This window comes from Ambystoma mexicanum, chromosome 2q (genome assembly GCF_040938575.1).
Source record: "Ambystoma mexicanum isolate Mex_15411 chromosome 2q, UKY_AmexF1_1, whole genome shotgun sequence".
Taxonomy (NCBI): domain Eukaryota; kingdom Metazoa; phylum Chordata; class Amphibia; order Caudata; family Ambystomatidae; genus Ambystoma; species Ambystoma mexicanum.
This window is the reverse complement of record NC_090924.1, coordinates 602755592-602780146: the sequence shown is the minus strand read 5'-3', so window position 1 is coordinate 602780146 and position 24555 is coordinate 602755592. Positions and strand designations below refer to the sequence as shown.

At 44.4% G+C, this 24555-nt stretch overlaps 1 long non-coding RNA gene across 2 annotated transcripts in view; it reads right to left on the bottom strand.

The window, feature by feature from the left end:
• Window positions 1-24555, bottom strand: part of LOC138569617 (uncharacterized) — a 246091-nt gene that overhangs the window by 52979 nt on the left and 168557 nt on the right. Inside the window, exons 3-5 of one of the 2 annotated variants that reach the window (XR_011303279.1) lie at window positions 15041-15124; window positions 14819-14944; window positions 14206-14523 (exon numbers count right to left, since the gene is read on the bottom strand). The exons of the other annotated variant lie outside the window; for it this stretch is intronic. This is a non-coding gene — a long non-coding RNA (uncharacterized lncRNA). Of the gene's footprint in view, window positions 1-14205; window positions 14524-14818; window positions 14945-15040; window positions 15125-24555 lie in introns of those variants that run through there. 2 annotated transcript variants of the gene reach the window in all.

The following is a 24555-nucleotide window of genomic DNA, read 5'->3' as shown; positions in this document are numbered from 1 at the left end:
ATATCGTTTAATGCTCATAAATCTTGGATTAAATGCCAAGACCCTCCCTTTGATTTTTTGACAGGGTAAATCACTTTGTTGCAAGGTGATTCTGACATCACTAGTATGCCCTGCTCCATCATGGCGGAGATTGTCTTCGCAATTCCTTAATCTGCCTCTCTGGACATGGGATATTGTCGCGTTCGTGGTAAAATTGCTCCTGGTTTCAATTTGATTTTCACTTCACCCGCCCCCTTCAGGAGACCTACATCATAGGGTCCTGTAGTCCATACTATGGCAGGCACTTGGGCCATGTCATTATCAAAGTATTCTGGACGTATTTGTGCCAACATCATTCTCTGTGGTATCTCCCTTCTCATCATTTTGACCCAAAATATGAGACTCACTTCCACTCTTGTCTCTTCTAGGTCAGGGTGTTCTTGGAACAGATCGTCATCGGTGACGTCAGTCACTCGATACCCTTCTTCAATGGTAATAATCGCACCCCATTGTCTGCCTTTATCGTCATATCCTTCAACCAATGCCACTTTTCCTCATACTGCGGCAGATTGTATTGTTAAGGGAAATACTTGTCCCTACTCTTCGTGCATGGGTATTCTTGGTCTGAAAAGAAACTCATCAGGGGTTCTCATAGATTTGTCTGCGAGGCCTACCAATCCCTCCATAAGCACTCGTACGCCATATGCGAAAACCTCTGGCTCCAGCGGTATAGCTCTCATGGCTGCACGTCCAGAGTATGCTCTGGTCATTTCGCACATGTTTGAATAATGCATTCCTGGGGTGGAGCACACTATACCATTCTCAGTAAACGAGATGGTCATATTCAACTTTGTCACCAAATCCAGACCCATGATATTTACTGGGGACTGGCGTGAATATAATAGAGGTACATTCATTTCGTGCTCTCCTACAGAGACTGGGAGTGCATCAGTAAAGGGAACTCTACTATGATCTCCAGTAAAACTCTGGGTATCTATAGCCTCGCTGGACAAGGAGAACTTGCCTTCTCGTATGCACGAGCGCGTTGCACCTGTGTCAACTAAGAAGGAATATTCTTTCCCCTCTATGGTGACATTTACCCTATGTTCCCTGTTAGGGTCTGGTGTCACTGATAGGATAGAACACATCAGAGTCTCCTGTGAGCCGTCCTATTTCATATACAGATTCGGTCCACTGTATACTTGTGCTTTTCCCCCATTTCCAGGGTTAATTCCCCCACCGAAATTAGTGCCCTGAGCCATTTGCGGCGGTGCCTGCTGGGGTTGTCCCTGTGGCAAATTCCCCATGTTCGTGGTTGAACCACTTGCTGTGCACCTTGCTGCAAGCCTGCCGCCTGCTGCTGCACGGTATCATTTTGTGCATTGCCCTGTTGCGGGATAGCAGGTTGATTCACCATGCCTGCTCTCATCCCTTAGCTGTTTTGCCATATGCTTTGGCTTCTGCACATGCGCGCCACATGTCCTGTCACTCCACACAGCCAGCAAACTGGAGGTGGTCGGGCCATTTGTCCATTTAATGTAGCTGGACTGCCCATCTGTGCGTTCTGGACACCACCTTGAACATTCTGAAACCCTCCTTGGTTATTCCGAAACCCTCCCTGATTACTCTGCCGTCCTCTTCCTCCAAAACCCCTTCCTCTTGGGTAAAATCCTGTGTTACCCTGATTATTCTGTGATGAGTTAGTCACGTTTTGTGCACTTAGCTCGGCTGGGCTGGTGAGCATGGCTCCCTCGAGAGCATACTTAGAGAGCTTCCGTTGCACCAGCTTCGCCTCCTCTCCCTTACGCGTTGCCTCCTTCTTTCGATTCTTTTCTTGCAACAATCTACAGTAATGTGCAATTGTCAACTGGATTTCGGCCCATGGTTTAGCTTCTATTCCTACCAATTTCTTGAGCTGTTTTTGCACCGGTTCTGGTAACTCTTGGCACAATATATGGTAGAACACAGGGATGGATTTCGTCCAAGATTCATGCGTTTCGAGCACCCATGTGTCTTGAAAATTCTGGATATAAAGCAACGGATCCTCTGACTCTTTCATTTTTCGAGTCATTATAGCTCCCATATCAAACATGTCTGGATATAGCATACGCAGCGCTTTCCACACTGCTGCTCTACAGTTATTAAATAGCGCTCCGTCGTGGGAGGTGTCAGTTATGGTTACTCTAGGGTATCCCGCCCTTTTCCACACGTCGTCTGTTCTTTCACCAAGTATAGCAATTAGGAGCCCCTTAATGTCCCCTATGGCTAGGGTGACACCCCCCGTCATTTTCTCTAACTCGTGTATCCACTTCCCAGCTCCCGATGTCAGGATTGGAACCTTATTTTTCAGGTTTTCTCGGTCCATATGCGGCCATGGGATATATTGTGGTCTTGCTCCCCCCTTTTCTAGCAGTGGGAATTGGAATGCGCAATCCTCCTTCTCCTTCCCCGTACCTTTCCGGTCTTTCGCCGGGGTGGCGTCCCCGCCTTCCCGTCTACCTGGCAATGCCCTCAACCTGTTCGCATAGGCAGGTGCTGACGACCCCCTCTGACCGTGGGTGCTTCTTTATGTCGGCTGGACTGTGCAGCGGACTTCGGTGTCCTACTTGTGGACCCACTATCATCTGACCATCGTACCTCTCGGTCCCTTGGGAGCCGTTTTTCGCACTGTCTCCCTTCGTCATGTGCCACTTCCTCTGTTTCCCCACCGGAGTCAGACTCTGACTACTCCCAGTTTACACAACTTCTTGCATCATCTTCGTTCTGCCCAATCCCTGCTCCCACTACTTCGGGTGACATCCTCAGTGTCATATAGCTGAGTGCTCTCTAAGCGCTCATCTTCCCTTCCCCCTTGGGAAATTAATTCCAGCCCCATCTCATCATATATTTTATCAATCGTTTCCCCGAGGCTTCTGGCGTTGAAGTCATCGTCCATATTTGCCCGCTTGTACCTGGTACCGCATCGCTTGCAAGAAAGAACTCTTCTATGTCTTCCCAATCTACAACAGGATTGGGTTTAATGACTTCCCACTCCAAATACTCAAGATCTCATGCCATGTCTATGCTTGCGTTCTGCTTCCTCATTTATTTCATTTCACTTTTTTGCTTCTTCTTTAGCCATATCTACTTCTTTCATTTGTTCATTTCTACGTTCCTTTGCCCTTCTAATCTCCTCATCTTCTCGCTTCTTCACTTTCTTTTCGTGCACACTCCTTTCTTCCTCCAACTTTAGCATGTTCTGCCTGTACTTTTCATAGGCAGCGTATTGTGTGCGACTGAGCAGTATTCCCTGCTCTTCGCGATATAGTTGTTCTCGCCTCAACCTATCCTTCTTTCTTACCCTCTCCTCTCTCATGTCCTGTTCTTTCTCCTTTTCCTTTCTTTGCGCCTCTTCAGACCGTTCACTCGGTCTTACGTCATCACTTCCTTTTCCATCTAATTTCAATAATATCTGTCCTTTCATCCATGCGTCTTTTGCGAATGCTAACTCATCACTTCCTTTCCGCTTTTTTCCCTCTCTCTCTCTATCGAGAGGTGCACTAGTCTGTGCCTGATCTTTTCTTCCATCGCCACGCCTCTCCTTGTCCCTCGGGACTGTGGAGGCCAAATTAATTACCTGTTCCTTCTCTTTCATCTTGTCACTACTGCATGTAGGTGGCTCATATGCGGGGTTGCTATACCCTGTGGCTGCTTTGAGCTCTCTCAGTGGGTAAAGGCCCTCTGACTTGCTTCCCTCAATGACTGGTTCCAGCGGGGCAGGTGGCGCGGTAGGCGTCTCACCCCCCTCTGTACATACATTTAATATCCAATCTGCGGGTGGTTCTTCCTCTTTCGTCTGCTCAAACATTTTCCAAAGTTCGAGGATGGCAAGGCGTTTCTCTAGCTTTTTGCTGGTATATGTGGCATGTAGGAAGGTGGTCATGTGCTGTAAAACAGCCTTAGAGAGTGACCCGTTCTGGGGCCACGGCATAAACATCTTATTTGCGGTGCCCTTAACCCACTCCTGGCTATATGTCTTCAGCTTTGTTGCATGCTTGGGCAGTTGCTTGAATAAATGCGCAAGTGGGGTAACTTCCTCCATTCTTAATTTTGTCACCAACAATATTCACACAGTTCTTTAAGCTTTCCACTAGTATGAGCGAGCACCACATATGCATGGTCCAATCCAACCTTTTCCCGCCAAATTTTGTATCAACAATTTACTCAAAACTCATCAATTCAACAGCGATTCCCTCTCAGTTACAGAATCGCGTAAATCCAAAATGCATTTTAAACAATCACCAATACAATTATTTTACATACAACAGAACATATATGACAGACGTTTGACAGACTAGACAGACACCAGCTGGTCATACATATACTTGCCTTCTAATCACTACCCCACCGTGGGATTTGAACGAACCCCCTTAATTACGTCTTTAAACGTTATCGTAGCCTAAATGTCCCCCCCTCTGTGGGCTCTGGGTTCACGTTCCTTCTGACCACTCTTTAAAGCGCAGGAACGAGGCGAATCTTTACGTTTTTGCTCAGTTGTCCCCGTGGTATTCCTTACGTTTTTACTTCAGGTGCCCCCCTGATATTCTTTACGTTTTTACTTCAGGTGCCCCCCTGATATTCTTTACGTTTTTACTTCAGGTGCCCCCCTTATATTCTTTATGTTTCATTTCTTATGCTCGAGTCATTACCCCCTATATATATGCAGTCTTCTCTACTTCTAACTATTTTATTGTTTCTCCACCACCCTCCGTTACCTTTCCCTTACTGGCTCTAATGCCTACACGACATTTGCCAAAGTAACGATTTTTATTGCTTTACACACCGATCGCATCGTTTCCTCTCTGGAACTTCGGGATCACCGCCCCTTCCTCTTCCTGCTTTTAAGGTTTTCGTCCGATCCGCTGCCCGTGGGAATGAGAAGGGTTATGCTTGGAAAGGCGGGTTCCTTCAGACCCACTGCAGATTTTTTGAAATGTTGTACTCTATCATTGTCCACGGGAAGCTTCTCAGTCTACTCAGCCGGAATGGCGAAAGGACTTGTGATCTTACCGAAGGCCCAGAGTTACTTCGTGCCTTCGGTCTAAGGGTATCTAACACTATATCAATCGATAATCTATAATCGATGGCCGGAACCATCCTCTGCTACCAAGTGTCCACGAGGAGAGGAATTCGCTGACAGGCCCATTGGTCAGCACTCACCCTCTAGAACTTGTAAGACAAGATAGCTGCACCATGTGAGGACAGGGGGTGCAGGATTCAATTACTCCGTCACGACTCAATAATGAGGACTCAGTAGTTTGGCAAACAGAAGTCTGTTTAATGATACATACATCAAACAGGGAAACAAATGGGAATCAGCTGTAGTGCGATCACCGGTCTCGCTCCGACTTCCTCGAACTTCAATTGAACAGATTCTTATAGGCAATGTTCGTCATCATCAACTTTACAAAACTCGACATGCAATATAATTGGTTTGGAAAGGTAACTTAAGTGTAGGTGTTATATCCGTATATGATAACAGGGCATACGGATTGGATAATGCTTATCGGGTGGGCGTCTACACCCATCCCTCTACATCACGCGTGATAGACGTCACTACAACTACGGTTACACTATCTATAAGATTTAAGATAACTTGGTCCATTGTGATTGGGCAGGTTACACCCCTAGACATAAATTTCCACTTTTAATTAGCAGCATGCAGAATGGACACCCCTGGGCCTGGTGTCCCAAGTTTCACCCTGCCTCCCTTCCATCAATCAGTGTTTTAGGGCAACGTGTCAATTAGTTGGCTAAGGATGGCCTCGAAACTGTAGTCTCTTATCGGGAAAAGTTATGCATCCTCGGGTCCTGGATGACATCAGGCGATGGTACTTCTTCGCGCCTGGCTGGTCACGTGTTAGTTCACCATGAATATGCTTCAGTTTCCAGCTTTTAGTGCATTTAATTCTGTGTCAGCCTAGTCACCTGCATGGGCCCTGCTTATCTTGACCTTCATGCGGCAGGCTGGTATGCTCTGAAGTTTGAGTCTTGTGAGCTGACGCTCTCCTCCCCTTCTCCGGTTGACCGCGATTTCATAGGCATGAGCCGCTCTTTGTTGAGTTTCGATTCGGCTCCTTCTCTTGTCTTTGACTGGGTTTCGAAACTTGGCCTGGCAGGCATCTGGCCGTTTGGGTACCTTTCTGCTTTTACAAAATGGAGTCGAACTTGTATAATGTGCCTTAGTAAGGTAGATATACGGTTGGTGCTTGCCGCTCTATCTTCTACTAAGCATTGCAAGCAATATCGATTTCTTAGCATCTTGCGTTTCAAGCCTATTTATACACGTTTAACAGGACGGTTGCTTCCATCTTGTCTCCTAGCACCATTTCCTTACGTTTTAACATTGTCTCTTCTCTGCGTACATTACATTTATTTTCGTAGCTATTTGCACTGGCGTGCTTGTCTTCAATAGTCACTTTTGCTCATTCATGGGTCTGTTCAGGCCCTTGTGTCATTTCCACTGGCCTTCCATTACGGCTTTTGGGGACCGTGTGCAGGTATTCTTCATTTCGTATCAGTGGCTGGTATGGCTGTCTGATAGGGTACCGTGCTGCCCAGGGTTGTCGAGTTATGGTTGCTTTAACCGGTATGGGTCTTCTTATGTACACAGGGCAGAGTTCCAGTGCGGCTCTCTGTCGGTTTGTTTGCTCCTCATACGTCACATACCTTGGTGAGTACCCTTTTGGTAGCTCAAAATTAGGGGGAGGGGTGCAAGTCATGTCTGGGGCCTCCTTTACATACGCATATCAGTTTTTGGAAGCATGAGATTATTCAGTGGGTTAACTAAGTGTGTGAACTTTTTTGAATGGTCAAGACAAAATATTAGTAAACAGAAATGTGTTAAATTGGTGATAAGGAGATTACGTTCAGTGGTGTTACTGAGTAGCAACAATTTTTGATGCATAAAATAAAATACTAGTTTGAAAGAAAATAAAGTTGTAGAAATAGTTGCAGGCAGAAGATTAGATTCAGTGATGGTTTATGAACTTGACACATTTTTGGGATGGACATGGCAAAATGCAATTTGTGAAATACAAATGTTAGACTTGGTGGAGGCAGCAGGTTACATTAATTGATTGTAACTGGGTATTGCAACTTATAATGATGCATGAGATAAAATACCACTTGTAAAGATTTATGATGAGACAAAAATACTAGTTGTGAGGACACATTCTTAGACTTGTTGTGAGGTAAGAGATTATATTTATTGGATGTATCTGCATGTGCCAACTTTTTGTGATGGGCAAGGCAAAGGTTGACCCAGTTGTGAAGAAGAAATCAGAGACTTCAGGAAATAGATTCAATTCATTGGCTATAAATGAATGTGCCAACAATTTTGTGACAGGCGAGACAAAATAGTTGTGAGGAAAAATTCTTAGTGCTTGGAGGTAGGATATTGCATTTAGTAGTTGTAGCTGAGTATCGACTTTTTATGATGAATGAGACAAAACAAAAATTGCGAGGACTTGAGTTGAGACATAAGATTACTTGCAAAGATAAAACCTTAGAATTGAATGAATGCAGGAGATTACATTAAGTGGTCGTAATTGAGTGTGCCAACATTTTGTGATGGATGAGACAAAATACTTGTGGCAAAGAAAAACAATTAACCTATTAAACATCTTAGTGCTGTATAGGGACAGGAGCTTGCATTCATTGGCTGTGGTAATTGTGCAAACGTTTTGTGACTGCTAGTTGTTAAAATGTGTTGAAGAGGGAAAATCGAGTTCAAACTCCTGCCCCTCACCCCAGGCACATCTACAGACAGGACAGCAGGAAGAATAAGGAGCACACTTATCATTTGAACCCATGGGTGACAAATATGCTGAAAGACACCCACTTCACCAAAATTGCAACTTCCATGCTACATTAGAATCAATGCAGCAATACCAGAATCTACAAAACACAAGAATCCCTGTTTAAAGCCGTGCAGATGCCTATATGAATTAACCTGATCTAATTGCACAGTGTAAAGCCATGTTTCAGGAAAATTACAGCCAAGTGCATTTGTCTCACTGAACACCAGCCGCAGTGGGGATTCGTGCTGACTTCAGCAATGCCTCTCGCAAACCCAGGAGCAGCCAAGGTCTAACAGTAAGATAAGATTCATTTCTTTGAACGACAGTGAACCCTGGCAGACAAACATTTTTAATTCTTCACAAATATGAGTAAGCCACGGCAGAACATCCAGAGGCCAGTGTTTTTCCCTGGGAACGAAAAAAGACCCACACATCATTTGAAACATAACTGTAACAAGAATGGCTCAGCTCTGGCCAATGAATGCTGAGGGCCCAGGGGCGAAAAGCCTGTTTCAGCTAAAACCGATGGGAACAGATTCATACTGCAACAATTTTAGAATTAGGAAATGGGGGTGGCGCAGCTAAACCAACCCACTGACGCAAAAGTCCTAATGTCCAATTATCAGGCTTCCTATAAAGGTTTCTGGGAGCTGGTCCAATCATGTGATGTCAGCCTGCAGTGTGTTACAAAGCTGGCTTGCAAGCCAGCCCCGGGGGAGACGGTGCCTGGATTCTCGCTGTGCAGGAAGCTCTCTGTGTGTTTTTTTGCTGCCCAGAAATAAACGCAGTTTGGAACATGTTGCTGCCTGCTTGGGACTCTGCTGCATTTCTTTGGGCAAAATGGGAGGTGTGGGGGTCTCCCATAGCTCGGACCCCCAGAAGCCCTGGTGGGGGTCCAACTTCTCCCCAACAGTGTGATGAGATAAAATACTTGTTTTGTAGAAAACATCTTACAAGTATTTGAAGGGACAAGATTACATGAATTGTTGTGACCAAGTGTAACAACTTTTTTGTGATGGATAGGACAAAATACAAGTCGCAAAGAAAACATCTTAGAACAACTTAGAACATCTTAGAGGCAGGAGGTTACATTCAGTGACTATAAATGAGAGTACAACGTTTTGTGAGGGAAGAGACTAAAGGCATCATCATGAGTTTGGTAAATCCACAGAACTATCGCCAAAATTGGTTACCATTACTGCCATTCAGCACCATGGTCTTACAACGGCATTACGAGTGGCAGTATGGCAGTATTAGTCCCCATTTTTGTAGTCCATATTCCATGAGGATTTTGGCGGATGTAATCAGAGCAGTAATTCCACTGCAGTAAATCTGACGATTGTTGAAGTTAAAGGAGAGGATTTACCAGAATTCTGGGAGCTAAATACTCCACTTCAAGTTCAAACTCATAGTTTAGTGGTGTGGTAAATGCAAGGGTAATTTCGTTACTGCCAAAACAGTGGCCATAATGGATTTACTGCCACATTTTGCCCACACCACCAAACATGTAGTAGTGCTATCTTCCTGCTGCTGGAAAGTAGTTGGGGCTATTTTGAGTCCCAACATGTTCATAGCACCTACATGTTCCTGGTTTAGAGGAAGGCATGCTGTTGCAGGTTATTTTACATAAGCGAAAGTTGTTGCTTTATGCATCAAGGATGCCGGAAGTTTGTGTAGCTGGAGGAGGCTCACCCTGCTGTCTCTAGGATACAAGGGACGAGGAGTTGCAGATGCTAACTACTGTTGGCAAACCGGAAAAAACAAAAACACAGTGTAAAGGTGCAGGATTTAGGAAGTTATTGGTCTTCACAATACCACACATCCATTGATGAGTCTGAGAATAATGATGCTGGAAAAGATAAATATTATGATCCCGCCACAAAACATGACCATGGAAACCATTTATACAGAGGGGGAGGGCAATGCCAAATTTACAGAGATGGGGTGAACAGCAAAATAACTCTTCCCCTTTTATGCATGGTCTTTCAAACACATCCTGGCCTATTTTTAAAGTGCATGCTGTCAGCATATGGTATCCACACCACCACCTTCATGGCCAGGTGATCATATTAGAGCACATCTTGACCCATTAAGTAAATCCACCAACGTCTGGTTAGAGAAAGCTTGATTATTTGGTTGCGCTTGGAAGTCTGGTTAGAGAAAGCTTGATTATTTGGTTGCGCTTGGATACTTCTAGCTCCCATTGGAGTTTCCTAGTCCATTCTTGAGATTCGTACAGTCAGGGAGTCCAGCCGAGTGGCCTACCAGCAGAAGGAACCTTGGCAGGGGAACTGTGGGATGGTGTAGGTTAATATTGTGAGTTCCAGAAAGTTAGATCTGCTTTGTTAATCCCTTAGGGATACAACTTCCATTCATGTAAAATGATATACGGTGTGCTCTCATGGTGTTCTGTTCATCTGTCTCCCTTTCAGGAGATAAGAAATACTTACCTGTTATGTTAACCTTCCTGATGTACTCTTCATGTGCTTGATGCAAAGGCTTCTGTATTTTATTCGATGGCGCAGGCGCCTAGATGCAATTTATTCTGTGAAGTGTGCGGTATGAATATTTCAAATTTTGAATTCTTCCGCTTTGGAACAGAGGACTCAGAAAAGACAAAAACAACGAACTGAAATGACTACAGCAAACAAGTGGATTCACATGACAACCACAGACAAGTGCAAAGGGTTCTAGGACACTTATTCAAGCACAAATTGTCTTTTAGCTTTCACAAACAAGTGTAACTTTCTTAAAAAAATATTTTTTCTGTTTTTAGGGGGTGTCACTTAAATGAGTAACATTTTAAAAGGGATGGTAAAGGAAAGTAATGGAAGTGGTCACAAAAAGTCTAGGAGGACAAACACAGCAAAATGAGATTACAAATGCAAAAGCGAAAACAGAATGTTGGGTTGTTTTTTTCATCTTTTCAGGCTACAAAAATTTAAAAAAGGGTTTGGAAACTTTTTGCATTATTTTTTGTTGTTTTTCATACTTAGTTAATGTGGGAAAGCAAGGGGAAAATGAGAAATTACAAAAGGAGGCTGGTAAACACACAGAAGCCAACAAACGGAGCAGGTAAGGACCAAGAAGCACAAAACTCGCCAAATCTTGCAGGAAAAGACCAGAAATGTCAGCAGATACTCCTCTAAATGGCAAGTTATGACTCTCCTCTGTACACACAGTGATGAAGCCCTGGGTCTTATTTTGGGAAAATCTAGTAGGGTGACCAAAGGAGTCGGGTGCCTTCGCAAACTAGTGAATGATGATATGGGGAAGAATCCCTTGTCACCACCACTTAGTCCCCGACACTGGGCAGAAGACAGCCACATGCACAACCAAACCGTTACTGTCCCCTGTGAGGGTCTAGGAGTAAGAGACAGACGCAAAGGTGGCATGTTGATTGGCAGACACTTGTATCAATAACAGAAATGGTGGGGTTGAAGGAAATCCGAACTAGGCCCATCGCTAAGAGGGGGTTCCCTGCCTCAACACAACCAGCAAATGAAACTGTTGGTGTCAGAATATCCAAAGCACAGTTTGCCGTCCTTTTTTCAAATCCTTGCCCGTCCCTCACCCTCTAAACTAACAAAAGGTGAAAAGGGAAATGTCTCTTGGCTGTCGGCCTAATGCTCAGCTTTGCAGTTCACAAAACAAAAGTTACAAAAATGTGCAGCAAATAAATGTAAAAAGTTCTGCGAGACTAAAGGGTTTGATTCCTTTTCCCCGGAGTCTTTCCAGCTTTATCCAGGTTTATCTTCTGTGGGCGAGCCCTGACATGGGAAAAAAGCTTGATTCTCTTCCAAACTCTGCAGTGATCCTCTGCACCCCTCCTCTTGGTCCACTCGCCTGCCAAGTAGGGTACACAATGTTTGTATTCTCAGTTCTGTTTCTCTGTTCTCACTTGCACCCACAGCCTTGGTTTACTCTCCTACCAAGGTCTGTGAGTGTCTAGAAATGGTTACCTAGCAAATTAGGATAAAGCAGGGTTCAAAATGTCAGAGAGCCGGGCGCTATTTGGCACCTGATTGTGGCCTATGAGAGCCTGGTTACCTTGCCACCAAGAGCTACCCAGAGCTACCTTTGACTTCCCAAGCCAATTGGCACAGTGCAGACTGCTATGTGATTTTAACTCAGTATGTTTATGAATGGAGTTGAAGAAAAATAAGGGACACATGTGAGGGGTAGTTAATGCATAATTAATCAGATAACGGACACAACTTTGAGAATTAGCATCTCATGCGCAAGTTATATTGCAGCATGCTATATACAAAACTCTGGTTCCCCAGAGGTAGCTCCTGCTACTGGGTGATGGCAGACAAGCAGGACCTGCTTTTAGCTCCTGTTCATCAAATCTTAATTTCGATCTGTGTACAGTTAATATATATTAACAAGCATTCAGAAGTTAAACTGAGAATTCTGTAGTTATGAAAGTAACCTTGTGTAAATGATGTGTAGGGCTTCTCCATCTTGGATTCCCTGAGATCTGAATGAGCGGCAAGTATCCCTGGGTTATTTAATGTCTAGGATGATTTGGGGGCTAGTGTTACTAGTCTAAGGAGAGTCCAGAAGTGAGTCAGCAGAGGCTCTCATAAATGCTTTAAGGGTCTGTCAGAAGGGTAAGCTGTTACTTTTCCTTATTGACAGGTATTTAGTTTAAGGCAGTGAGTTGTGGAGGCTGCAGGCCAAGTAATCCTTACTATAAATAGGCCTGCAATCACCACTGTACAGCTTTTAAAGAGAATGCATCGACATGCGGTGCAGGAGGCCATACAGAAAGAAATATATACAAGTGCTCCATGTGAACTTCTAGCTGGCCCTTGCAGTCCATACATACAATACTTGGCTCTGGGGCAGTTCTGGTGTTCCCATGGCATTAAGGTCAGAACCATCTAATCAAGCCCGGACCACTGCCGTCCACCAAAGACCTCCGGTGGACTTGGTGTCCAATGGGCGCCTCATGAACACCTGTCCCTGCCCCCGCCCCCACCCTTCCCCCAGCACGCAGGAGCCCCATAGTCTTGGTGTACTTACCATCAACTGGTTCCCGAGCTGGGCAACCCCAAAAAAGGCTTCCCAGTGGCTGATGCAATCAGTGGGAGCAGAATTGCGCCACTGGAACACTGCATCGCTATTCGAATTTCAGCCCAAATTATAATGGTCACCAGAGAATGGAGAAAATACATTTCATGAGGCATGCCTCATACATATGCTCCTCCTGCTAGCATGGGTGTCTTGCGGTTTTATCAAATGGCGGTGTAGAAGCAAAGGCAACAACTTCTGGTCACTGGTGGGCAGGGGCGCAATAAAACCTACATGTCGGGCGGGCTAACTCTTCAAATGTTGGGAAAAGCGCTAACTTCAGAGATGGTGGAGGAGGGGCACACTTAATTGTGTGGGGGGCATCCAACTTCTTTACGCATTCTTATGAGACTATTCTAATACAGCTTCAATTTTACAAGCAGTTAAATCTCTCCTTTAAGTATGAAAGCACCCACTTAAGGACTGCTGTGAAAATGAGAGGTCTCCTGTCCCCTCTCTGCCCTTCTCGTCACTCCCCTGGCATGCCAGTACTAACCCCATATCACGATTTCAATTGCCTAAAAAATGGGGGGCAAATCAAATGCCTACATTGGTATTTTCAGGGACTTTGTTAAAAGCAAAGCCCAGGTTCTGTTTAACATCTGTGTCCTGATCTGTATGGCCACGGCTGTGTAGGTCAGCCAGAACGAGTCAACAAAGCCCAATTCGGAAGGGGGCGGGGCGTGCTGAACAGGGTCGGACTGGGCCATAAAATTGACTCTGGCAGCAATGAAAATGTGGCCCACAGTTGCAAATCGCTATTCATTCTTTTTGTGACACTGTTTAAACAGTACCCAAGGGGGAGTGTTTTGATAAAATGGGATGCAAATTGTGCATTTTAAAGAATAATTACTCAGCAGCACTGGTCAAAACTACTAGCCGCATAGTGAAGTAATTCATCAAACTGGCCCACATTGGCCAAAAAAAGAGGCCCACTTTGACCGAAAAAAACTGCCCCACACCAACATTTTGTGTTGTTGGTTCAGCAAGAGGCCTATTGCCCTATAGGCCAGGCCAAGCATGGTGCTGAAGCACAGTCGGCTCAATGGCATACTTGCCAACCCTACAGATTTAGGCAGTAGGCTACTGCTTTTTACAGTGGAAAGTGATTTATGTGACTCTAAGGCAGGCAATAAATCTGATATTGGACCAACGGAACAGGGAATAGCTAATCACAACATTTATTTATTTATCAATATCAATAAATGTACCGTTTGTTGATTTCTAAACACCTTTATTTTCATATCAAAATTTCATAAAATATAAAATCAAACATTTTATCAAAAACAACTATCTGCATCACACCTTCATACTGATTCACTCCTACCACTCTTTCAACTTCCTACTTTGTTATCACAACACATAAGTCTTGTTGTCTCACGGCCACCTTCCTGGATGGCCTCCAGTTACTTGTTTACACAGTGATCAACAAAAGTCCTCTATCAGATTCTGTGATGGTTCTGCCTGCGTGTTCTTAATCACACAGACTTATGTCTACACGTGTTTCGGTTGTCTTTTCGGGACATCCCCATTCATGGCCCCTTGGATCTTGCAACCTTCTTCAGGACAGAAAATCGGGAGTTGCCTTATTCCCGTAAACATCAAGTAGGGTGAGTATCACCACCTAAAATACAATACAGAATATCAACATATCTAGCTAAAATATCAATTCATCAATCATCTATTCCAATTCATTAGCAAGCTATTCCCTCTTATTTAAATCACAGTAAATGTGTAGAAACATGATTCTTATCAGTAATCATTGTATCAATATATATGAGTGATAAGCTTGATGACACCCATTTTATTGATAATCGGATAAATCCTATCCACATCTCAGCATGATGGCCACTATACTTTGTCCACATTAAAGATGCAAATAAATCCAAACATTAACATGATTTTGTTCATGTACTTACTCAGATTAGTTATGTTGCTATATTCACAAATCAGATGTATTCATGAATTAATGTAATTTCTGCGGGCTTATACAGGAGGGGTTCTTCGTATTTGGATCCGGCAAGAGAAATGCTCCTGTAGGGCTCCTGTAGGGCAGGGAAAACAGGAGTGGAAATGTGTAAACCTGGCGGTGCCCTCAGGAATCATAGGGCTATTAATTACTAAATGGGCAGAGTACTTACAACTGTTGGAGCGTTTTGTGTACAGAGAATTGTTTCTATCTGCGGCCACCAGATGTAACTCTGATACTGATCTTACAACAGGATCTGCAAAATAAATTGCGGAAAATACTAGAAATTGACCTTTTAGTTACAGCCTTTCAACATTTCACTGTTTAGCCCACTAACTCTCATTTTTCCAAGAGCCCTCCTTTGAGCTTGCAGTTACAGTTTTTAAATGCCAAAGTCCAGTACTTAAAGTTCTCCAGTACAGGGCACCCTCCATCTCTTTACTATTTCCCTTATTTCTACCTAGGCTGCCGTCAGGCCATTCCACTTACCTTTTACCTTCTCCCTCACGAGCCCGTCTACAATGCCATATCGCGTCTGTCTTCCAGTGCTAATTCCTTGTGTCTCGCGCGCGTTTATATACTCGTACATGCATCGAGCAAGAAAGAGGACTAACTCTCTACTGACGAGTGTGAACACTAAAAACTGACTGTTTGACATTTACAAGAAAAAACAGAATTGCAACAGATCACACATTAGTGTGTAATCACGTATTAATGTGTGATAAGAGCTCCCCATTCAACTGAAAGATTGAGGCCATTCCTTACCGTATCTAAACGGTATATCCAACGTTGTTCCATTTTGTGAAGCTGGGTGGATATATCTCCTCCTTTTTAAAGTTTGTAGCACGAACCACCTTAGATCCGTATCTTTATGTTGTTTGAGGTTAAAGTGATCCACCAGAGGTTTTTCCGCTACCTTATTTCGAATGCAGCTGCGGTGTTCTCTTATGCGCTGTTTGATCTCTCTTGTGGTTTTACCCACATAGAGGAGATTATGTCCAGTTCATGAGTTCTGGATGACTACCCCTATATAACACCCCTCTCTTAGAATCCCCCTGACCACACTGAGCCAAGAAGTAGTTCTGTTTTGCAAGTTTAAAAGTTTTATTTGAGAAATAAAACAAAATATAGATACCACGCTTTTATAATAAATTAATAATCGATATCGCCCTTATAAATATAATGTTAATCAACAATGGGTAATCTGACACTAGCACACTTCTTTATAATCAATGAGGAGTTAGTATAGGATGGATAAAGTAGCAAAATTACTTTTATGATTTTAAGGGAAAAGCAATGAGGAATAAAATGCAGTACAGAAATACTTGATATGATTTTAGCAAAAGATAAGATAATCACTTTTTCTCTGGCAATTCATCCCCCTCCCCTATGCAATGTAAGAAATGGAAGGAGATGGAAGGAACACACACAGTTCTCAGGAATGCAATCAAATACAATACGAAATTCAGTTCCCCCCCCCCAGCAAGCTTAGAGAAAACCGGTATGAGTTTTAAAACACAGGCCCAAGTGCTTTGAATGTGGTGGCAATGAAGTGAGAAATATGCTGAAAATGCTTTTAATTCCCTTTAGGAGGTTCAGGGTGAGTGAGAGATACTTGGGATGAGTTCAGGCTCACTTTAGCAATGATTCAGAGATGGTGATTAAGAGGCAAACAAATTTTTAGCAAGGAAAGAAATGACTGCTGATGGTTACACGTGGCTGGATTTTTAACCAAATCGCAAATCGCGGTAAAATTCGCGAGTGCGTGAATCGTGATTACGGCGAAAGTATAATGAGTAGCAAGTTGGTTCTAGTTTCGTTGGAAAGCTGAGATTCTAAATTTCGTTCCTATCCCAAACGGTTCCAGAGATACGGACGATTAAATAAAGGTAGTTTGTCGGATTTAAAGTAAACTCAAAATGACAGGTGACAGCTTGCAGCTTCAGAATTGACAGGTGACAGTTGTGCAGCTTTACAAATGACAGATGACACGATTTCTAGGAGGCTGTTCTACTTAGGTTAAAATAGTTTGGATTAGATTATTTTAACTAAGAGTTCTGCTAGGTACTCACAATATAAATTTGAAATAGGCCTCGCCACGGATCTGGTCAGGTTTTGGACTGGACTCCGGTTCTGGTCTCGGCACTTCACAGTGATCTGGGTCAGCTCTCTGGTTCTGCTCACAGCGGTCTGGGTCACTCTGGATCTCTGGTCTGGTCTGTCCGGATACAGCGGTCTCTGCACGGCTCCTGGATCTCTGCACTGGTCCTGGCAAAAGTTCTTGGCAAGGGATTCAAGCAGCTCGTCCGGCTGTGAGTAGCTTGCAATGATTTGAGGCCTGCTGCAGAGAACTCAGCTTGTGGTTTTAGGCCTCTGATTTAGGTTCTAAAGTATACGTTCTAGGTTCTGGAGTATGTAGCTGGAGTCAGTCTGGAACTGGTATCTTCTGGATGTTGTGTGGTCCGGCAAAACGCTCCGCAGCAACTGGATTTGAATGTCCTCTCTAGCTTCCAGTGGCTCTTTTTATGTCTTTTGAAAGTGGGTGTGTGCGCAGCATCACTAAGCCAGCCCCTCTCTCAACTGATCATTGGTCAAGCTTTTCTCTCTTCCTTGATAGGGGAAAGGAAATGTGAGTCATGGTGATGCTGTTTTATGGCCTACAGAAAGGACACTCCCCTGTCAAATTGCACACAAATCTATATTTGACCCAAATACATATTCCACAGATACACAGTTGTTTGTCATTGCATACACACATCATGCATTACTGATGGGAGGCACTGTTCTGACCCTGGCGTTTCTAGGAGCTTGGGTAAAGAAATGGCAACTTTTTGCGCTTTTTAGTAGCTTTCCCCATATCGAATTTTTCTCCAAATGTATACAATTGTGTGCAAGGCATGTGGGCATTTAGATAAGGAAGTGTCAGATTTTTAACATGCATACATTTAGAGTAACAGCCTCTTTTCCGCGCGTAAACCCCCAGATCATACCACCAGGTCCTAAAACCTCTTAAAATGTGGGCAGAAAAATCACAAGAATTATGGTATCATTTAGATAATTTTGACAAGTCCGCACCATGAGTTATACATCTTTCTTAAAATCATATTCTGGCCAACAGGGGTGTGTCTTCCCAGGTCACATGGTGGAGAAACCAGTCTATCCACTTTCTTTAAGCTCAGCCTGTCCTCAGAGGGGGCTGCCCCTCCCCGTTTCTGCCAAGAGGAAGCCACTTTACGACCCCCCCAATAAACCATCTGCCTGAGTCAAGGAAGGGCTTTGTTCAAAAGGAAGCCATTTACGACCCCCCCAATAAACCATCTGCCTGGGCCCTTTGTTTAGTTTCCTGCAGTCCCCAGGTAATTCAATCAGAGAGTGTGTGACCTCCTTTTGGCAGGGGCAACAGAATGCAGCCAGGCCTGGGAACCTGCTTGATCAAGTTTCAACTCCTGTGGGGGTAGATGTCTGGCAGAATTGGAATCTCTTTAAGCCAGTTTTTAGCTACATGTCATTTTGGGTTCCGAGTTTAAATCAAACTTACAATTTTTACATATGCAGCTAGAATGGTGATTCGAAGTTCAAAACTATGACATTTCAACAGTGACAAACTATGTGACACTCAAAAGTAAGTCGCTCATTTATTCTAAACATTTCGATTTTAGTGTCTTTCAGTTCAGTTTAGCACTCAGCCAGTCTTGTTATCAACATTATTTTGGGCTCTTCATCTTCCCAGATTTTGTAGGCACACAAAACTTCATTCTGCCAGATGTCTGCTGGTGTTCAGTGAGATTTTTGGATGTGTTGCAATGTTTGAAAATAGGCATTTTGAGCTGGCATTCAGAGAAACCAAAGGTAATTTAAAAGCGTTTTTTTTTTTTTGCTAACAGGCGCTGCTGTTTTACCTTTGGCACCCATTCCACTCATGGCACCCTGGCCCATCATGCTTGCACTGGTGGGTGGCAAGTTAGGCAACCATTTTGGTGTGCGCACAAACTGCGTGGTTCTCCTGGATTCTGGCGCACATGTGGGCTTTTTGGCCATCTTGGATTTTCTAAGCCCACAGCACCAAATGTTGCAGCATGATAGCTCAAACGTGGGTCAGGACACCCAACAGCCCGTAGGGTAAGTTCTGACGGAGGCCTGCCGGATGAAAACTAGAATAATGCAGCAGCGTATTCTTATCAGTATTTTTCCGGAAAAGAGTAGTCACCAACCGCTGGTCTGATTTTTTAATGAGTAGATCTAGAAAGCTTACCTGAGTGATATGCCATTCCATCGTGAATTTGATGTTATTGTCACATGTATTTAACCATTGGTGAAATTGATTTAATGTTTCACTTGTTCCCCTCCATATCATGAATACGTCATCAATGTATCTGTACCAGGCCCGAAGGCCCAGATACAGATTCCCTTGTTGTTTTAGCAGGCTCTGTTCGCCTAAAATATATTTGTCTTCGTACTCGGCCATAAACAAATTCGCTACATCTGGGGCAAATGTTGCCCCCATGCTGACTCCCTTTCTCTGCTTAAAGAGATTTTGTTTAAAGAGAAAGAAATTTTCAGTAATTGCGATACGTGCACATTCTTGTATAAACTCTGTAGGTGGAGTATGTGGTTCTGTTCTTTTGTTCAGGATTGTACCCAACACCTCCAGACATTCTGTCTGAGGAATGGAGGTATAAAGGGACTCTACGTCCATTGTGACCAGAATATCATTGGCCTCTATAGTCTGATTTTGGGTTATTCTGATCATATCACCTAACAGAATTGCAACAGATCACACATTAGTGTGTAATCACGTATTAATGTGTGATAAGAGCTCCCCATTCAACTGAAAGATTGAGGCCATTCCTTACCGTATCTAAACGGTATATCCAACGTTGTTCCATTTTGTGAAGCTGGGTGGATATATCTCCTCCTCTTTTTTGGATTTTTAAAGTTTGTAGCACGAACCACCTTAGATCCGTATCTTTATGTTGTTTGAGGTTAAAGTGATCCACCAGAGGTTTTTCCGCTACCTTATTTCGAATGCAGCTGCGGTGTTCTCCTATGCGCTGTTTGATCTCTCTTGTGGTTTTACCCACATAGAGGAGATTGCAAGGACATCTAATAATGTAAATGTTTTTTCTTGTAAATGTCAAACAGTCCGTTTTTAGTGTTCACACTCGTCAGTAGAGAGTTAGTCCTCTTTCTTGCTCGATGCATGTACGAGTATATGAACGCGCGCGAGACACAAGGAATTAGCACTGGAAGACAGACGCGATACGGCATTGCAGACGGGCTCGTGAGGGAGAAGGGAAAAGGTACGTGGAATGGCCTGACGGCAGCCTAGGTAGAAATAAGGGAAATAGTAAAGAGATGGAGGGTGCCCTGTACTGGAGAACTTTAAGTACTGGACTTTGGCATTTAAAAACTGTAACTGCAAGCTCAAAGGAGGGCTCTTGGAAAAATGAGAGTTAGTGGGCTAAACAGTGAAATGTTGAAAGGCTGTAACTAAAAGGTCAATTTCTAGTATTTTCCGCAATTTATTTTGCAGATCCTGTTGTAAGAGCAGTATCAGAGTTACATCTGGTGGCCGCAGATAGAAACAATTCTCTGTACACAAAACGCTCCAACAGTTGTAAGTACTCTGCCCATTTAGTAATTAATAGCCCTATGATTCCTGAGAGCACCGCCAGGTTTACACATTTCCACTCCTGTTTCCCTGCCCTACAGGAGCATTTCTCTTGCCGGATCCAAATACGAAGAACCCCTCCTGTATAAGCCCGCAGAAATTACATTAATTCATGAATACATCTGATTTGTGAATATAGCAACATAACTAATCTGAGTAAGTACATGAACAAAATCATGTTAATGTTTGGGTTTATTTGCATCTTTAATGTGGACAAAGTATAGTGGCCATCATGCTGAGATGTGGATAGGATTTATCCGATTATCAATAAAATGGGTGTCATCAAGCTTATCACTCATATATATTGATACAATGATTACTGATTAGAATCATTTTTCTACACATTTACTGTGATTTAAATAAGAGGGAATAGCTTGCTAATGAATTGGAATAGATGATTGATGAATTGATATTTTAGCTAGATATGTTGATATTCTGTATTGTATTTTAGGTGGTGATACTCACCCTACTTGATGTTTACGGGAATAAGGCAACTCCCGATTTTCTGTCCTGAAGAAGGTTGCAAGATCCAAGGGGCCATGAATGGGGATGTCCCGAAAAGACAACCGAAACACGTGTAGACATAAGTCTGTGTGATTAAGAACACGCAGGCAGAACCATCACAGAATCTGATAGAGGACTTTTGTTGATCACTGTGTAAACAAGTAACTGGAGGCCATCCAGGAAGGTGGCCATGAGACAACAAGACTTATGTGTTGTGATAACAAAGTAGGAAGTTGAAAGAGTGGTAGGAGTGAATCAGTATGAATGTGTGATGCAGATAGTTGTTTTTGATAAAATGTTTGATTTTATATTTTATGAAATTTTGATATGAAAATAAAGGTTTTTAGAAATCAACAAACGGTACATTTATTGATATTGATAAATAAATAAATGTTGTGATTAGCTATTCCCTGTTCCGTTGGTCCAATATCAGATTTATTGTTATATTACGCCTGGAGGACCAGGGACTTTAATCAGGCACCCCTTTTGTGTTTAATACTCTAAGGCAGGCTCCAGGACAAGGCATGAAACACATTAATTATTCTGTCTGTACAGTGGGCTGGTAGGCGATTACGTTGATTGGGCTCAGACCAATCCACTGACCTGACAGCTACTTGACTCTGTCCTGCACTCTTGCCGGGACAACCCTCAGGTCACGGGTGCACAACTTACGGTCCGCGGGCCAGTTGCGGCCCGCCATTCTATTTTGTCCAGCCCGCGAGGAACAAAGAATTTCCTAATGGAGTGCGGCCCGCAAGCAGCATCGGCCGCCCTCCATTAAGAAAGTCTTTGTTGTCTTCCATGTCGGACAAAACACTGGCCCTCATTGGTTCAGTGCACACGCACCACGTAGCTCATATGAGCCACGTAGTGCGTGTGTGCTGCACCAATGGAGGGCCAGCACTATAGATGGTGTGGCCAGTAAGGCTTGATGCCGGAAAGCATTTCAGCCTTGCCACGCCCACGCCAGCCGTAGTGCCAGAAGCCTCGCCAGCGTTCCAGCATGTCTGGTAAGTGGGGGGGTGCCTCTGTATATTTGTGTGTGTGTCTCGGGTCTGTACTGACTGTGTTTTTTTGTTTTTGAATGTATGTTGAGATGCGGGGGTGGGGGTTGTGTCGGTCTGTATGGGTGTTTGTATGTCTGCAGTGTATGTTGAGATGCAGGGGTGGGGGGGGTGTCGGGTCTGTGTGGGTGTTTGTATTTGAATGTCTGCAGTGTATGTTGAGATGCGGGGGTGGGGGGGTGTCGGGTCTGTATGGGTGTTTTTATTTGTATGTCTGTGCAGTGTATGTTGAGCTGCGGGGGTGGGGTGTGTGTCGGGTCTGTATGGGTGTTTGTATTTGTATGTCTGTGCAGTGTATGTTGAGATGCAGGGGTGGGGGGGTGTCGGGTCTATATGGGTGTTTGTATGTCTGCAGTGTATGTTGAGATGGGGGAGAGGGGTGTGTCGGTCCGTATGGGTGCATAGTGTATTGGTGTATGCCTGTGAGTTTGTGTGCTGAGTTGGGGGCGGGGAGGTTCGGGTCTGTATGGGTGCATGGTGTATGCTTGTGAGTTTGTATGGTGAGTTGGGGAGTGGGGGTCTGTATGGGTACATGGTGTATGCTTGTGAGTTTGTGTGCTGAGTTGGCGGCTGGGGGGCTTCAGGTCTGTATGGGTGCATAGTGTAATGGTGTATGCCTGTGACTTTGTGTGCTGAGTTGGGGGCGGGGGGGGGGGTTCAGGTCTGCATGGGTGCATGGTGTATGCTTGTGAGTTTGTCTGCTGAGTTGAGTGGGTGGGGGGTTCGTGTCTGTATGGGTGCATAGTGTATTGGTGTATGCTTGTGAGTTTGTGTGCTGAGTGGGGGTGGGGGCTTGGGTTTGTATGGGTGCATGGTGTATTGGTGTATGCTTGTGAGTTTGTATGCTGATTTGGAGGTTGGGGTGCTCGGGTCTCTATGGGTGCATGGTGTATGCTTGTGAGTTTGTATGGTGAGTTGGGGATGGGGGTTTGGGTCTGTATGGGTGCAAAGTGTATGCTTGTGGGTTTGTATGGTGAGTTGGGGGGTGGGGGTCTGTATGGGTACATGGTGTATGTTTGTGAGTTTGTGTGCTGAGTTGGCGGTTGGGGGGTCAGGTCTGTATGGGTGCATAGTGTAATGGTGTATGCTTGTGAGTTTGTGTGCTGAGTTGGGGGTGGGGGTTCTGGTTTGTATGGGTGCATAGTATATTGGTGTATGCTTGTGAGTTTGTGTCCTGAGTTGGGGGTGAGGGTTCGGGTTTGTATGGGTGCAAGGTGTATTGGTGTATGCTTGTGAGTTTGTGTGCTGAGTTGGGGGTGAGGGTTCGGGTTTGTATGGGTGCATAGTGTATTGGTGTGTGCTTGTGAGTTTGTGTGCTGAGTTGGGGGTGGGGGTTCGGGTTTGTATGGGTGCATAGTGTATTGGTGTATGCTTGTGAGTTTGTGTGCTGAGTTGGGGGTGGGGGTTCGGGTTTGTATGGGTGGAAGGTGTATTGGTGTATGCTTGTGAGTTTGTGTGCTGAGTTGGGGGTGGGGGGTTCGGGTTTGTATGGGTACATAGTGTATTGGTGTATGCTTGTGAGTTTGTGTGCTGAGTTGGGGGTGGGGGTTCGGGTTTGTATGGGTGGAAGGTGTATTGGTGTATGCTTGTGAGTTTGTGTGCTGAGTTGGGGGTGGGGGTTCGGGTTTGTATGGGTGGAAGGTGTATTGGTGTATGCTTGTGAGTTTGTGTGCTGAGTTAAGGGTGGGGGCTTGGGTTTGTATGGGTGGAAGGTGTATTGGTGAATGCTTGTGAGTTTGTGTGCTGAGTTGGGGGTGGGGGTTCGGGTTTGTATGGGTGGAAGGTGTATTGGTGTATGCTTGTGAGTTTGTGTGCTGAGTTGGGGGTGGGGGTTCGGGTTTGTATGGGTGGAAGGTGTATTGGTGTATGCTTGTGAGTTTGTGTGCTGAGTTGGGGGTGGGGGTTCGGGTTTGTATGGGTGCATAGTGTATTGGTGTATGCTTGTGAGTTTGTGTGCTGAGTTGGGGATGGGGGTTCGGGTTTGTATGGGTGGAAGGTGTATTGGTGTATGCGTGTGTGTTTGTGTGCTGAGTTAGGTGGTGGGGGTTCGGGTCTGTATGGGCGCATGGTGTATGCTTTTGAGTTGGGGCAGGCATAGTGTTTGGTTGAGGGGTGGGTGTCATGGGGCATAGTGTTTGGATGAGGGGAGGAGGCCATGGGCATAGTCTTTGGTTGGGGTGGGGGCCATGGGGCATAGTGTTTGGTTGGGGAGTGGGGGCCATGGGGCATAGTGTTGCACTCCAAGAGTGACCCCAATAATAAAGCTAAAACAGGCACAGTTAGGAGATGTACATCCTTTGCTTTTTTGAGGAAACCTGACTCAGCGAAGGCCATACTCCTCTTGGCCACCCCGAACAGCAAAGTATAGCAGTCCAAAATAACGGAATGTCCAATCAAGGGTCAATAAAATATATATAATTTAATTAAACAGACGATATGCAATAACTA